This window comes from Phascolarctos cinereus, unplaced genomic scaffold, assembly GCF_003287225.1.
Source record: "Phascolarctos cinereus isolate Bilbo 61053 unplaced genomic scaffold, phaCin_HiC Scaffold_4;HRSCAF=312, whole genome shotgun sequence".
NCBI lineage: Eukaryota > Metazoa > Chordata > Mammalia > Diprotodontia > Phascolarctidae > Phascolarctos > Phascolarctos cinereus.
The window spans coordinates 19406815-19420340 of record NW_027555847.1 but is presented as its reverse complement, the minus strand read 5'-3'; the positions used below and the strand labels follow the sequence as shown (position 1 = coordinate 19420340).

The following is a 13526-nucleotide window of genomic DNA, read 5'->3' as shown; positions in this document are numbered from 1 at the left end:
GGACCAAAGGGCTTTTCAAATCCTCAATCTCTCTAGAAAGATGAGTCATTATAAAACATTAGAGTCCATGTCATGCAGTGAGAAGCCCCCAGCTGTTAGAGGCAGAACTCTTGGTTCTCAATCCTGGCTCTGACACTAAGGGTCACTATCTCTGGACTTCAGTGTTGTTGTGGTGGAGGTGGTGGTGGGGGTGAGGGTGGGGGTGGAGGTGGAGGTGGAGGTGGTGAGGGTGGGGGTGGAGGTGGAGGTGGTGGGGGGTGGGGGGGGAGGTGGAGGTGGGGGTGGTGGGGTGAGGGTGGGGTGGGGTGGTGGAGGTAGAGGTGGTGGGGGTGAGGGTGGGGGTGGGGGTGTACTGTTGTTGTTTCCCACCTGTAGTGTGGGATTTGGACTGGTGACCTTGAAGATCTTCTCTACCATTCCTTCCAGAAGCATTCAATCTATTGGGCGGAGTCTAGGCAACATATTCAAGTAGATTAAGCATGCCTGGGTTTAGGAAAGGACTTTTTTTAAAGCCAGGTAAATTGCTTTGCATTCCTTATTCAGCTATATAAATGCTAACTGCACACTTACTACGAGCCAAGCAGTTTATTAGCTCATTTGCCTATCACCAAACCTTAGGAGGTGGGCTGTTATTATCCCTATTTGACATTGGAGAGAACTGGGGCAAACAGAGGTTAAGTGACTTGCTCCGAGTCCTACACTTAGTAATAGGTGAGTCTGAGTTTGAACTCAGGTCTTCCTGACTCCAGGCCCAGCATGGCACCATTGAGCTGCCCAAATGGGTGACATGGAGATGGAGTGAGTGGGTAGGGAGTGGAGAAAAGCTTTAGAATCACTTCTATGGAGCATGCTCTAGGTCAGTAAGAAATAAATAAAAGGATTGGGGATCTATCGCTCAATCAACACACATTTCTGAACTGCTAAGGACATAGGAGGCACTGAGGATAGAAAAACCAAAACCGAAAGAATCCCTGATCCCAAGGAATGTATGGTCTAATTGCCCAGCTGGGATGGCCCACATAGGTCCTCTAGTGGCCCCCCATGTGCCTTTCCCTTTCAGATCACCTCCTGCCCACTCTGTACAGAACTCAGATGTCCCTAGTTATGTATGTGTTTTCTCCACTTTTAAAATGGGAGCTTCTTGGGGCAGTGACTTGTTTTGTCCTTCTAGCATATCTGACACACAGGAAGGGCTCAATAAATGCATGTTAACTGACTGACCAACCCAGTTGACAGCAGTTCACAACAGCCAGGGAATGGGAGCAGAGAAAGGGGCTGAGGTGACCCAAGACCTGGACTGTCATCACATGTCAAAGGGGTGAAAGAGTCCAGGGACCTTCGGTGGGAGCCCTTCACAGGCTCCAGGATGGATGGGGAAGCAAGTAAAGACAGAAGGAGGCCAACAGCCTGCAAGTACAGGGAGGGTGTGAAGGACCAGGGGACTACCAGAAAACGGCAAAGGCACATAAGAGCAGCACTGGAGATGCCAAATCCAACAGCAAGCATTGGCTTCCAATGAATACAAGAAGAAAAGAAGAGGCTTTTTAGTCCATGTTGAGAGTAAGAGGCGGATTGAGAAAGAGCCAGGAACACTGCTTCCAGCAGATAGAGTGATGATGATGATGATGATGATAATGATGACAGCATTCATATAGTGCTTTAGGGTTTGCAAAGCTCTTTACAAATATTATTTTCTCCTCACAGCTCTTAGCTTCTCTGACTCTCTGAAGCCTTCCTTGATCTCCTCCTCCCAGCCATTAGTGCTCATCTGTGAACTCCTAGAATGTAAACTCCTTGAGAGCAGGGAGATTGTATTTTATTATCTTATTTGCTTTGAATATATGTTTGCGATTACCCTTGTGTGCACAAAGTTTGTTTCTGTTTTTGTCTTTGAATTCCCTGTGTCTGGCATATAGTAGCTCTTTATTTTTTTAAGATAATTTTTTATTAGTAGTTTTTGGTTTTCATCACCTAAATTCCCCCATATCTCTCCCCAGGCAAGCTCTGAAAAAAATCCCTGTAGATTGCTTTTGTCTTTGAATTCCTAGTGTCTTGTATATAGGAAGTGTTTTGAAAACACCTATTGAGTTGAATTGAACAGAAAGAAAACAAAAGAACAAAGGAAAAGGACATGAAACAGAGTTTCAGAGATTGTCAGGTTCCATCTATCCAAGATCAGGAGGATTCATCTAGTTCCTTCCTACAGTACCATTTGACAGGTCGATTAATCCATTAATAAACATTGATTTAGAACCTACTAGGTACCAGGCCCTGTGGCTGAGTGCTGAGGCTACAAATACAAATAAAAACCAAGATGATCCCTCTCCGCCCTCAAGGAGCTTACACTATAATACATAAAAGAAAGCTGAACAGCTGGGAAGGCTGGGGAGGGGAGGGGACCAACTCAAATGCATGATAAAAAGGTCCAGGGAAGTCCAAGAACTGCGCAGCTGGTGAGAAATGGGGGAAGACTGTCTGGCCGAGTGGAGATGCTGGGGCTATCCTGTGCCTGGACCTCAATTCCATCATGTTTCATTCTCATCATTACTGACCCAGTAAGAATGACAGCACTAGAATCCCTGTGGTCTCTTGGATCTGCCCCCAGGCTTCATTTAGCAAGGAATCCAACATGAAGGCAGCTTCTCCTGGGAGCTAATTTCCTCTACCTACCCTCAATGTCCATCCCAATCTTTACACTGGGATTCTGGCTGCCGCTGCCTTCCAGAGAGATAAGTGTGATCCAGCCCATAAAAGGGGATAGCCAAGTTTCCTTTTGTTTTGTCAGAAGAATAGACTACATGACCTCTGATCAGGGTTCCTTTCTTTCATTTTTGCAATCTTGGATTTGGGCTTATACCTTCTCTCTTTAACCACTATCTAATTCTCAGATGTTCTAACTACCCCTGTCCCCATTAGAAACATATATACATACATACACACATACATATATATATATATATATATATATATATATATATACACACACATACATATATAGATACATATATACACACACAATACATGGTCTCAGATTTCCTGATATTTTTACAAACATGTGAGTATATGTGTGTGTATATATATATATATAATATATGTATATGTATGTATAGTATAATAATTTACTGTATATAGTATATATATATATTTATTTATTATATAATAAATACATATACATTCCTAAAAATACCAGGAAATCTGAGACCATGTATTGTTTATTCCTATATTTTTTATCAGAAAGGCAACAAGATGAAGTGAATGGAGAGCAGGCTTCCAAGTCCAGGAGTTCCATTCCTATCTCTGGCACAAGATTGGTCAAGTCATTTTGCTCTAGGCCAGAAGCAACAAACTCAGATAGGAAGGGACATTTAAATCATTCATTGGTTCCTAGGGGCTGCATGTTGATTTAGAAAATCACATATTAACATTTTCTATGTTCTATTTTATTTTGTTAAATATTTTAATCTGGCTTTATGGGAAATGTTGGGGCTGCACTGACACCCCTGCTGTAGACCACTGTAAGGCTATTAGGTGCAAAGAAGGGACCAGCCTGCCTTGGCAGAGGGAGCTTCCTCATCTGAGAGTACCCTATGCCATTCAAATCATAGCTACTGTCCCTATCTCTTTATAGCTTCTTTGATCACATGTTTATCACTGTTCCATATTTCTCCTTGAAATAGGAACTGTATCCATCATAAATGAGTATTTTCTGATACCATCCCCTTCAAATCACAAGTCTCCTACTTCTTAATTTCAAAACCTTGGGTAAATAACTTAATCCACTGTGTAACTGATAGTCATCGATCCTTGCTTGCAGGCATTGAGGAGTTAAATGACAGGATGACAAAGTCAGAGATGGACCTTGAACCCAGGACTTCCTGGCCCAAAGGCTGGCTCTCTATCCATTATCTTGTGCTACTTTTTATCCTTATCCCTTCCCATACATCTGTCCATCCATCATCATAGGTGAGCCCAAGTCTGGGACTGACTTCCACCAAACACTAAAATCCCTAAAGGAAGAATCCCAGCTAATTGGGTAGATCCTCCATGGAGAATGCATGGGAGGAAATGGAGAATTCCATGAGATAAGAGGATAATAGGCCATGATGATGGAGGGAGACAGTAGCCACATTGGTGAGATCAGAACTCCTCTGAAGTACCTGTGATGCTCTTTTCCTTGTCCAAGTCATCAACTTTCACTCACCCAACCTTCCATTTCAATTAGCTCAAAGAAATGCTACCAGACTCCTCTCTTTTCCATCAAGAAGGAAGGAGTCATGACATTCCATAGCTAAGGAGCACGAGATCATTGGGCACTTCCATAAATTCAGCAGATATGCAAAGAGAAGATGCAGTGATGGAGGGACCCAACTTTCCATTTTTAAGAAGAAAAAGGTAACAGTAAAAGGCTTGCCATTTAGACTGCTGCCCCAAACTGTCACCACAGAAATCACAGACCATCTGTGCATTTGCTAAGAAGATTTTCCCTAAAATCATACTCGCCATGTAATTGCAGTCAATGTTAAAGGGAGAATCAGATTCTGGACTCTGCATTTGATATAGCCAATTGATGATGGGTGCTTACTCCTGCTCCTCTCTCTTGCTGTAATACAGTGGGGGAATCTTCAAAGCTTAGAGGCATTTTTTTCCAAACAAACTATCCAAGAGAAGCCATAGAGATTCCCTGCAAAGCAATTTGCAGTGATTGCAACATGAGCTGCACATAAAACCATGCCCCTTTCTGAGCTCACCCACTCTAATTTCCATCTCTTCTATTCCCTGTTGGCTTTAGAGAAATCAAGGCAAAGCAAAAAGAAGGAAGGGAAGAATGAAAAGCAAAGAGAGACAGAAGAAAAGGCCTGGGAGGAGGATGTAGGTACTCTTATTCTTTCTTCTCTCCTCAAAGTTTTCTGCAACTGCTCCTTTTCCCTAGGAGACAGCACTTTGCCTTTACTAGACTATTAGTTGGAACAAAGGTGTTTATGGACTTCAGGGCTTCTAGGAGCCAATAAAATGGAGCCCCTTTATCACAGACAGTCCATTAACAACCCAGGTTTATTGGGGAGAAAGGGGAGGAAGCCTTCTCTCTACCATTCACCTTTGTCACCAAAAGCAATTGATCTTCGCTAGTTAATTTGGCTGCTTTTACAGACTGAACACTGGCCATCTTTTTAACTGCATCCTGCAAACATGTGAGTCCCATTCCCCATCAGTAAGTGATTTCACATGCGCACCAAGCAGAATGAGTCTAAAATATTTTGGTATTAATGAGAGCAAAGTACCTTGTACCACTACCTTGGTCAGAAGCCTTGTAAATTTGAGAGTTCCTGCTCTGTGCTGTCCAAGCCCAGCTCCCTTCCACCCCACCCTTGCACTCCAAGGTTCTTGAGACAAAGGGGCGTGGCGCCCACGGAGTCCACTTACACAGGAAAGAGAAACTGAAGCACAGGCCAAGGAGAAGTGAGGATGTGTTCTAAACAGTGGTCAATTTTCTGCAGGAAACATACCATGATTCATTCTTGGGATAGAAACCATCATCTCAAAAATGTCTGTAGTGTAGGCCGTTCCTGAATGCTCCTGGATTCTGGGTAACGTCATCATTGTCATCCTCATAATAATGACGGTGATGATAATAGCACTTATATTGCCCTTTAAGGTGTGTAAAGGGTTTAATGTAGTGTCGATGGTTTTGTTTGTTGTGGCCTCACAGGGTTAGAGAACAATTTACAATCTTAGGGTTCTACCAGGGACACTTTAAATCAAATGATTTACCCAGGGTCACACAGATAGTACATATCAAAGGTGAAACTTGAACCTAAGCCTTGACTCTGTCCACAACAACCACTCTGCCTCTCATAGAAAGTTAGTACTCAGTGCTTCTTGATATGACTCTGACAACAACAAAAACAGCTTTTGTCATTTAAGTTAGTGTTAGGTATGGTTATTCAGTCGATAGAGCATTGGACCTGGAGTCAGGAAGATGTGTCTTCAAATCCTGCCTCAGGCACTTAAGGACTGTGTGACTGTAGGCAAATCACTTAACATTCCATACCTCAGTTTCCTCATCTATAAAATAAGGTAATAATATTGACTCCCCAGGTTTGTTTCAAGGACCCAATGGGATAAGAGATGGACAATGATTTGCAAATCTAATTGACCAGTTCGGTTCAACAGACCTACTATGTGTGTAGAGAGGCAGCTGTGGCATAACAGATAGAGAGCTGAACTCTGGAAGGCCTAACTTCAAGAGTCCCCTCTGACACAACCCTGGGCAAAACACTTAACCTTTCAGGAGCCCCAGGCAACTCTAAACTACTGAGGAGTTGCCATGTGCACCAGTAGAAACAGTTTCCACACCAGGAGCTTCCTACATCCTTGAAATCATAGTTTTAAATTTTGTGTGAGATACTGTGTGCTCACGAGAGGGATATGAAACTGAAGGGGAAAATGGCACAGTAACTGCCTTCATGCAGCTTGAAGTTGAATTGGGGTTGGGGGAAGGGCAGACTCTAACATATACATAAATAAGGATAATATGATAGAGGCGAAAGAAAGCCAGGAATGGGAAAAGTCATTTTTGCCTAAGGGATTTCAGAAAAGGCCCCATGGAGGCCTCAGAACTTAAAGGAATGAAGAGGCTCCCACAAATGGAGATTCAGGTGGTGGGTAGCCTCTTCCCAGCAAGAAGGATAAAAAAAAAACTAGTCAGTAAACACTGGAATTTGCAGACTAATCATTGACCCCAGAGCTATAGCGAATTTCATGACCTCCTTTTCTTAAGCAAATAGAGATATTAAAGGAAGGCCAGAAATGCTCTTATGACAAGTAGACCCAGAAAACACAGTATGTCTTATTATGATGTAGAATATATGAAGGGGAGAAAAGATAAGGATAGGTAGGCAGATTGGAGACAAATCAGGAGGGCCCTGAATTCCGTCCCTAGCATGCTACCACATGCTAACCTTGGGACCAGACAAAGTTTGCTCATAAACAGTGAGAATGAATAAAAATTGACCCAAAGAAAAACCAACAAAACATTATATGTTAGAAATGAGTCACGACAATACATCACATACATGCACATACACATGCACACATATATTCATCTGTATTTATATATTTTATTTAGTTATTTGTGTGTGTGTGTGTGTGTGTGTGTGTGTGTGTGTGTGTGTGTGTTCTGAGAAGGACCATTTTGAAAGACATTGGACCCAGAGGGCAGGGGGTCTCCTGCTATGGGAGTCTCTAAAAGTAGCTAATAATTTTTGGCTTCCTGAATTATTTCAGTGACATCTACCTGAACCAGTGTGAATCTGTGCCCAGTGCCTCACTGGCACTTTGATAAACAGTATATATTTCCCCATTCCAGCTGGAAGAAGATCAGGTCCCAAAGTTGATACTGAAAGTGATTATACCAACCATTTCAAGCCTGGTACTAACAATAATCACAGTAATAATTATGATGATGATGATTATAATTATATTGTGCTTTCTATTTTTATTTTCTATTTCTATTTTTAAATATCACTTCATTTCATTCTCACAACAAGCCTGGGAGGTTAGTGCTATGATTATCCCACTTTTACATATGAGGAAACTGAGGCAGATAGAGGTTAAGTGACTTGTCCAGGGTCACAGAGATAGTAGGAATCTGAGACAGAATCTGAAATCAGGTCTTCCTGATTCCAAGTCCTGAGCTCTATTCACTATGACCCCTCAATGACAAATCAGAAAAAAAAAACATGAGTTGATCTTAAATAGCTGTGAAAGTAACAGGGGGTCACAGGTTTCTCTTTTAGACATGCCTGAAGTGGGTTTGAAGCACCCCTTTCTGAGATGCAAGGGATACTGAAACCTTCCCTGGGTGTTGTCTCCACTGTCAGCATGGGAGCTCCTTGAGGGCAGGGACTGCAGTATCTTTCTGCTCATCATTGCCCCCACTTGAGCCCAGTCTTTTGCACAGAGGAGGTACTTAATTAATGCGGCATTCATTCATTCATGATGTTTTTGGTTTTGTATAACATGTGCATCGCTCCACTTCATTGTCACTGTCTTCTATGTGCAAGGAGGGGCAGTGCAGTGTGGTAGCTGGAGAAGCTGACATGGCAGCTGGGAAGACCTGGGTTCAAGTCCTATCTCTAACATGCGCTGGGGTGAGTCACTTAATTGAGCTTTCAGCATTCCAAGTAAGGCTGTAAGATACGACCTGCATCGGTCAAAGGAGTTCTGTCTTCTGCATTGATGAAATCACAGGTCCAATCTATGTCCTAACACTCCTGTAAGGTAAATGCTATTATCACATCCCCAACTTACAAATGTGGAAACTGAGGCTCAGGAAGATCAGGTGACTAGCCTAGAACTCTTGTCCAAGTAAGATTTGAATCCAGGTTTTCCTGAGCTCATTCAAAGTCTCACATTCTACCAAACAGGATGCCTCTGCAAAACGATCTTTTGTTGTTGTTTGGGGGGCCTGAACCTAGGACTTCACTGGTAGGGGATTCTTGGCAAGAAATGCCCTCTATTGAGGCACCTGTTCTGTACCATATCATCTTAGAGAATTCCCTGGGGGGACCAGGAGGTTAAGGCACTTGCCCAAGGCCACAAAGCCAATCGGAGGCTTGAATGCAGATCTTTTGAGCCGCTGAGGCCGGCTCTCTGTCTGCTATCCCATTTGGAATCTACAGATATTAAATACATATGGGGCCTGAGTAAACTCAAGGTCAGGTGTTTTCTTTTCAGAGAGTCCCTACCTTGGCAACACCAGAGAAAAGTGAACAAAATTAATTTTTTTTTCTTCTTGCCCAGATTACAGGCAGGTTTACAACACCCAACCTTCCTTTTCACAGAGAAACCTGGCAACCTTGGACTCATGAGGCCCCTCCTCCTGTCCTCAGCTGGAGGTTCTGAGAGCCATCAGGCCTGGGTAAAACCTGGATCCCTCAGCATGAGGGCACCCTACACTCCCACATACCTCACATGCCAGAGCCCCTCGAGCCTACAGTCAGGGCAACCCTGGCCAACGAAATAGGGATTTTGTAATTACATGAGGAAGGAGGAGCCCCAGTTGGGAGTTGGGAGCACTGCATTCCATGTCTCCATGGTTACACTTCTCCCATCAGGGCCCTGGCTTGCCAAAACCTCCCTTTCAAACGTGCTACATCAAAAGAAAAAAAAAAGCACTTATGAAAATTAAGAACCTGGTTATGTTCATATGAGGGCATGAGAAAGGAAATTTGGAAGGTGAATGAATGACTGTATTCCTGACCTCATTCCCCCTCTTCCCAAGAACTCTCTAGTTTCTCCCCATCTTTTCCCTTGAAGTGAAGGCTGAAGCTAAGAAATCACCCAATTAAAGTCAACAGGATTAGCTTTATGGGCAATAGAGGCTATAAGATCCACTGGGCTTGGAGTATGGGGCACCTGGATTCAAATCCTGCCTCAGACACTTCCTAGCTGGGTGACTCTGGGCAAATCACTAACCACTGCCTGCCTCAGTTTCCTCATCTATAAAATAAAGGAAAGGAGGAATTGGACTCAATGGTTGGAAAGCCCCAGTGATCCTAAGAGGGAGAGAAGTATCTATTCACTCATTCAAGCACATATGAAGTGCCAATTATGTGTCAGCCATCCTGTGAGACGGTCATCAAGGAGTTTATAATCTTAGCTGCATAGGGTCATAGACATAGAGCTGAAAGGGACCTAAGAGGACATCTAGTCTGGTCCTCTCATTTCACAGTTGAGGAAACTGAGACCCAGACTGGGTGAGAGTTTCCTGGAGTCATACAGCTCCTAAGTGTCTGAGGCGGGATTTTAATCCAGAAGGATCTGCCTCGGGTCTGGAAGCCCTACCCAGTGCAGAACGCAATAGAAAGACAAACTGGGGGAGCTGTTTCATCCTCACCAAGTCACTGAACTGCTTAGGGCATCATTGGTTTCATCATTTGTACAACTGTAAAGCCAAGAGGTTAGCAGATGAGCTCTCCATTTCCTTCTAGATGGACACTTACGTAATCCCAAAGAACTGTCTCAAGGACAGCTCACCACGAGCCCCTGACTTCCTCATTCACTTCAACACCTTCTGAATGTGGGAGCTTTTTTGATAGGGAAATCTCAATGCGGAAACAGCCTCTACCGATGCATTTGAGCAACCTGTCTGCCTGTAGCATTTTTTTTTCAGGAACACTCTATTAATTAGGTCTGTAATTCATTTTTAGCAATACAGTTACATAATATCACAATGCTGGTTACAAACACACCCAATATGGTTTGATGGTTACAAATAATGTTGGGCCCTAACAAGTCTGTGAGAAGTATGATACACGAGGCTTTTCTTGACACAACAAAGAATTTTCTTCAAAAATCTAGTAATGACCTAGGTATGTCTATATAAATTACTGTCTGCCTGTAGCTTTCAATCTTAGCTGTCAAGGGCCCTTGGATTTAGTGACTTGCCCAGGGTCATACAGAAAGCTAGTAAGAAAATCAGGATTTGAATCCAGGCCTTCCCGCCCGTGAAATCATGCTACTTTTGACACATAATCCAAACATTACCAGTAAAGAAAAGAAACCTGCAATCCCCAGGTAAATCAGATTGAGAAATGATCTCTATTTGGAAAATCAGCTGTTGATATGGCATAGATGGCTGCTTTTCCTTTGGAACATATAGCCAAGAGAAGTGGCCTAAATAAAATGCCTTCTGCCTGATTAGATAGAATCGGCCTAATTTTATTCCCAAAGAGAAGAAAAGCAAAGAAAAATCAGTGCGTCTGAGCCTGAACAGGCTGACTCTCATGTCTTTCAGGGCTAAATGACTTTGTTTGTTAACAGAATAGTCAAGTAGAACATAAACTCCCCGAAGGCAGAGACAGTTTCATCTTAGTCAGTGTATTCTCAGCATTGGTCACAACCCCGGTACAAATAAGCACTTAGTAAATACCGCTCCATTGAATTTAATTGAGCTTAACAAATAGTAGGAACTTGAGAAATGCTTTTTGATTAGATGAATAAATGAACAAACATCTTTCCTGCATAGTCCCAGACTACTTTTTTCTTCCTTCTCTCCTTTCCATCCTTCTCTCCTTCTCCCCTCCCTCTGTCCCTCCCTTCCTTCCTCCCTTCCTTCTTCCTTTCTTTCCTCCTTCTCTTTCTCCTTTCCTTCCTCCCCTCCTTCTTTTCTTCCTCCCTACCTTCCTTCCATTCTCTCTTCCTTCCTCCCCACCTGCTTTCCTCTCTTCCTTCCTCTTTCTTTCTTCCCTCCTTCCTTTTCTTCCTCCCTCCCTCCCTTCTTTCCCTTCTTCCTTCATTCCTTATTCCCCTTCTTCCTCCCTTGCTTTCCTCCTTCCTTCTTTCCTTCTCTCCCTTTTTCCTTTCTTCTTCTTTTCCTCCTTTCCTTCTCCCTACCTTCCTTCCTCTCTACCTTCCTTTCTTTCTTCCTTCATTCCCCTTCTCCTTCCTTCCTCCCTCCCTTCTTTCCCTTCTTCCTTCCTTCCTTATTCCCCTTTTTTCCTCCCTTGTTTTCCTTCTTCCTTCCTTCCCTCCCTCCTTTCTTTCTTCCTCTCTTCCTCCTTTCCTTCCTCCCTTCCTTACTTTCTTCCTTCCCTCTCTCCTTCTTCCCACCTTTGTTTCTTCCTCCCATCTTTCCTTCTTTTCTCCCTTTCTCCCTCCTTCCTTTCCTTTCTTCCTTACTGCCTGCCTTCCAGACATCTTGCCTCCTCCCTTCTACCCTCCCTCCTTCCCTAAAACCTGACCTCAGTCTGCTGTGTTTATCTTATTCTGGGTTCTTTCTGATGGATGCGGTGGGGGGGGGGAGGGTGGAGAAGAGTCTGACAGAGTCCTGACAACCCCAGTGATTTATGAGGACCCGCATGTGATTCAGGACTGATGAATTTCAGATCCTAAAACCCCTTATGTGTTTTCTTTAATATCTGAAGCTGCATTACCAAGGCACAAGTCCTCTTCAGACAATCTGCTCTTTATTAGTAAGGATTAAAAGCTTTTAAAAAATGCGATCTTGCTAAATCACTACTGTAACTTGGTGGGATTAAAGAGACATTTTGAGCAGCCTGTCAAGAGCCGATATTTCTCTCTCCTGCCACCTGGGGTTTATGTCCATTTTGTTGTTATTGTTAATGTTAAGACCGCCAAAGAGCTCTCCAATGATGTGTCAGCGTAAGAGCCATTCCCCAATAGAAAAACTGCCAAAGGATATGAACAGGCAGCTTCAAAGGAAGAAATATAAGATTTAAACAACTGTATAAAAATGTTCCAAATCACTAATACTGGAAAAAAAAATTAGAGAGATTCTGAAGTCCGCCTCCCACCCCTCAGACTGGCAAAGACAACAAAAGAAGAAAACAATCGACGTGGGCTAGACAAAGTTGTGAATTAGTCCAGCCATTCTAGGTTGGTATGAAACTATACTCTTATCATTACCAAGCTGTGCGTACCTTCTGACTCCACAATATCACTACCAGACCTATTCTCAAAGAGATCAAAAAAAGGGGAAGAAGATTCACGTAGACACAAATATTTATATCCATTCTTTGTGGTAGCCAAAAATTGAAAATTAAGGACAGGGGTGATGTCCTCCAATTGGGAGATGGCTAAACAAATTGGGGTATATGAGTGGAATGGACTATTTTGTGCCAAATGAAATGGGACAGTTCCAGAAAACACTGGGAAGATGTCTAGGAACTGATGCAGAGGGAAGTTTGCAGAACCAGGAGAACAATTTCTATAGCAAAAACAATGGTATAGATAACAATTTGAAAGACTTTTGACTCTAATCAGTGCAATGATAAACCTCAAATCCAGAAACCTGAAGATGAAAGAGACCACTCATCTCCTGCCAGGGAGGTGATGAACTTAAAATGAAGAATGAGATAGATATTTTTTTGAACATAGCCAAGGTGGGAATTTGTTTTGCTCAACTATTCATCTTTGTGATAGGGTTTATTTGTTTGTTTTTCATGTTCGTTTGGGGAGGAGACAGTGGGAAGTACAGGCTATATAATAACTTATAAAAAAAAATTTTAATAAAAAAAAACAAGTGTGTCAAGGCTTTTGTCTCTCCATTCTAACCAGAGTTAGAACTAAGGTGGAGAGACTAGGGCTTTGGCCCAGGGCTGAAAGTTTAAAGAATGCTAAAAGTACCATAAAGGGAGGAGACGTTCCTCTTCTGCCTTCCCCAACTTCACAGATAAAACAGTTGGTACAGGAGCCTCTATATTTCCTTCCTCTTCAGACACTTGTATTGTCCCAGGACCAGTTTCCTTCTCTTCCCTGGCCCTGACAGCTGCACCCCCATGAGATCTCCCTGAAGTTGCCCTTTATTCCTTAGGACAGAAATTCAGAAACTGCTTGTTACAGTTTTGGTTCTAACAATGAGGATGACAATAATCATGGGTACCTAAATTCTGGCTTCTTTCATCTGTCAGAGGTGGTGACTCTCCCCTTCTTGTCTCCAGCCATGAACTCTGAACTTCTAGCTGGAGCTTCTCCTAACTCCTATAGTGTCATAAGATGAAAGA

The 13526-nt window shown here is 42.9% G+C and overlaps 1 protein-coding gene across 3 annotated transcripts in view; it reads right to left on the bottom strand.

Annotated features, from left to right (window-relative positions):
- Positions 1–13526, bottom strand: part of BMPER (BMP binding endothelial regulator) — a 291522-nt gene that overhangs the window by 180166 nt on the left and 97830 nt on the right. The window lies entirely within an intron of this gene.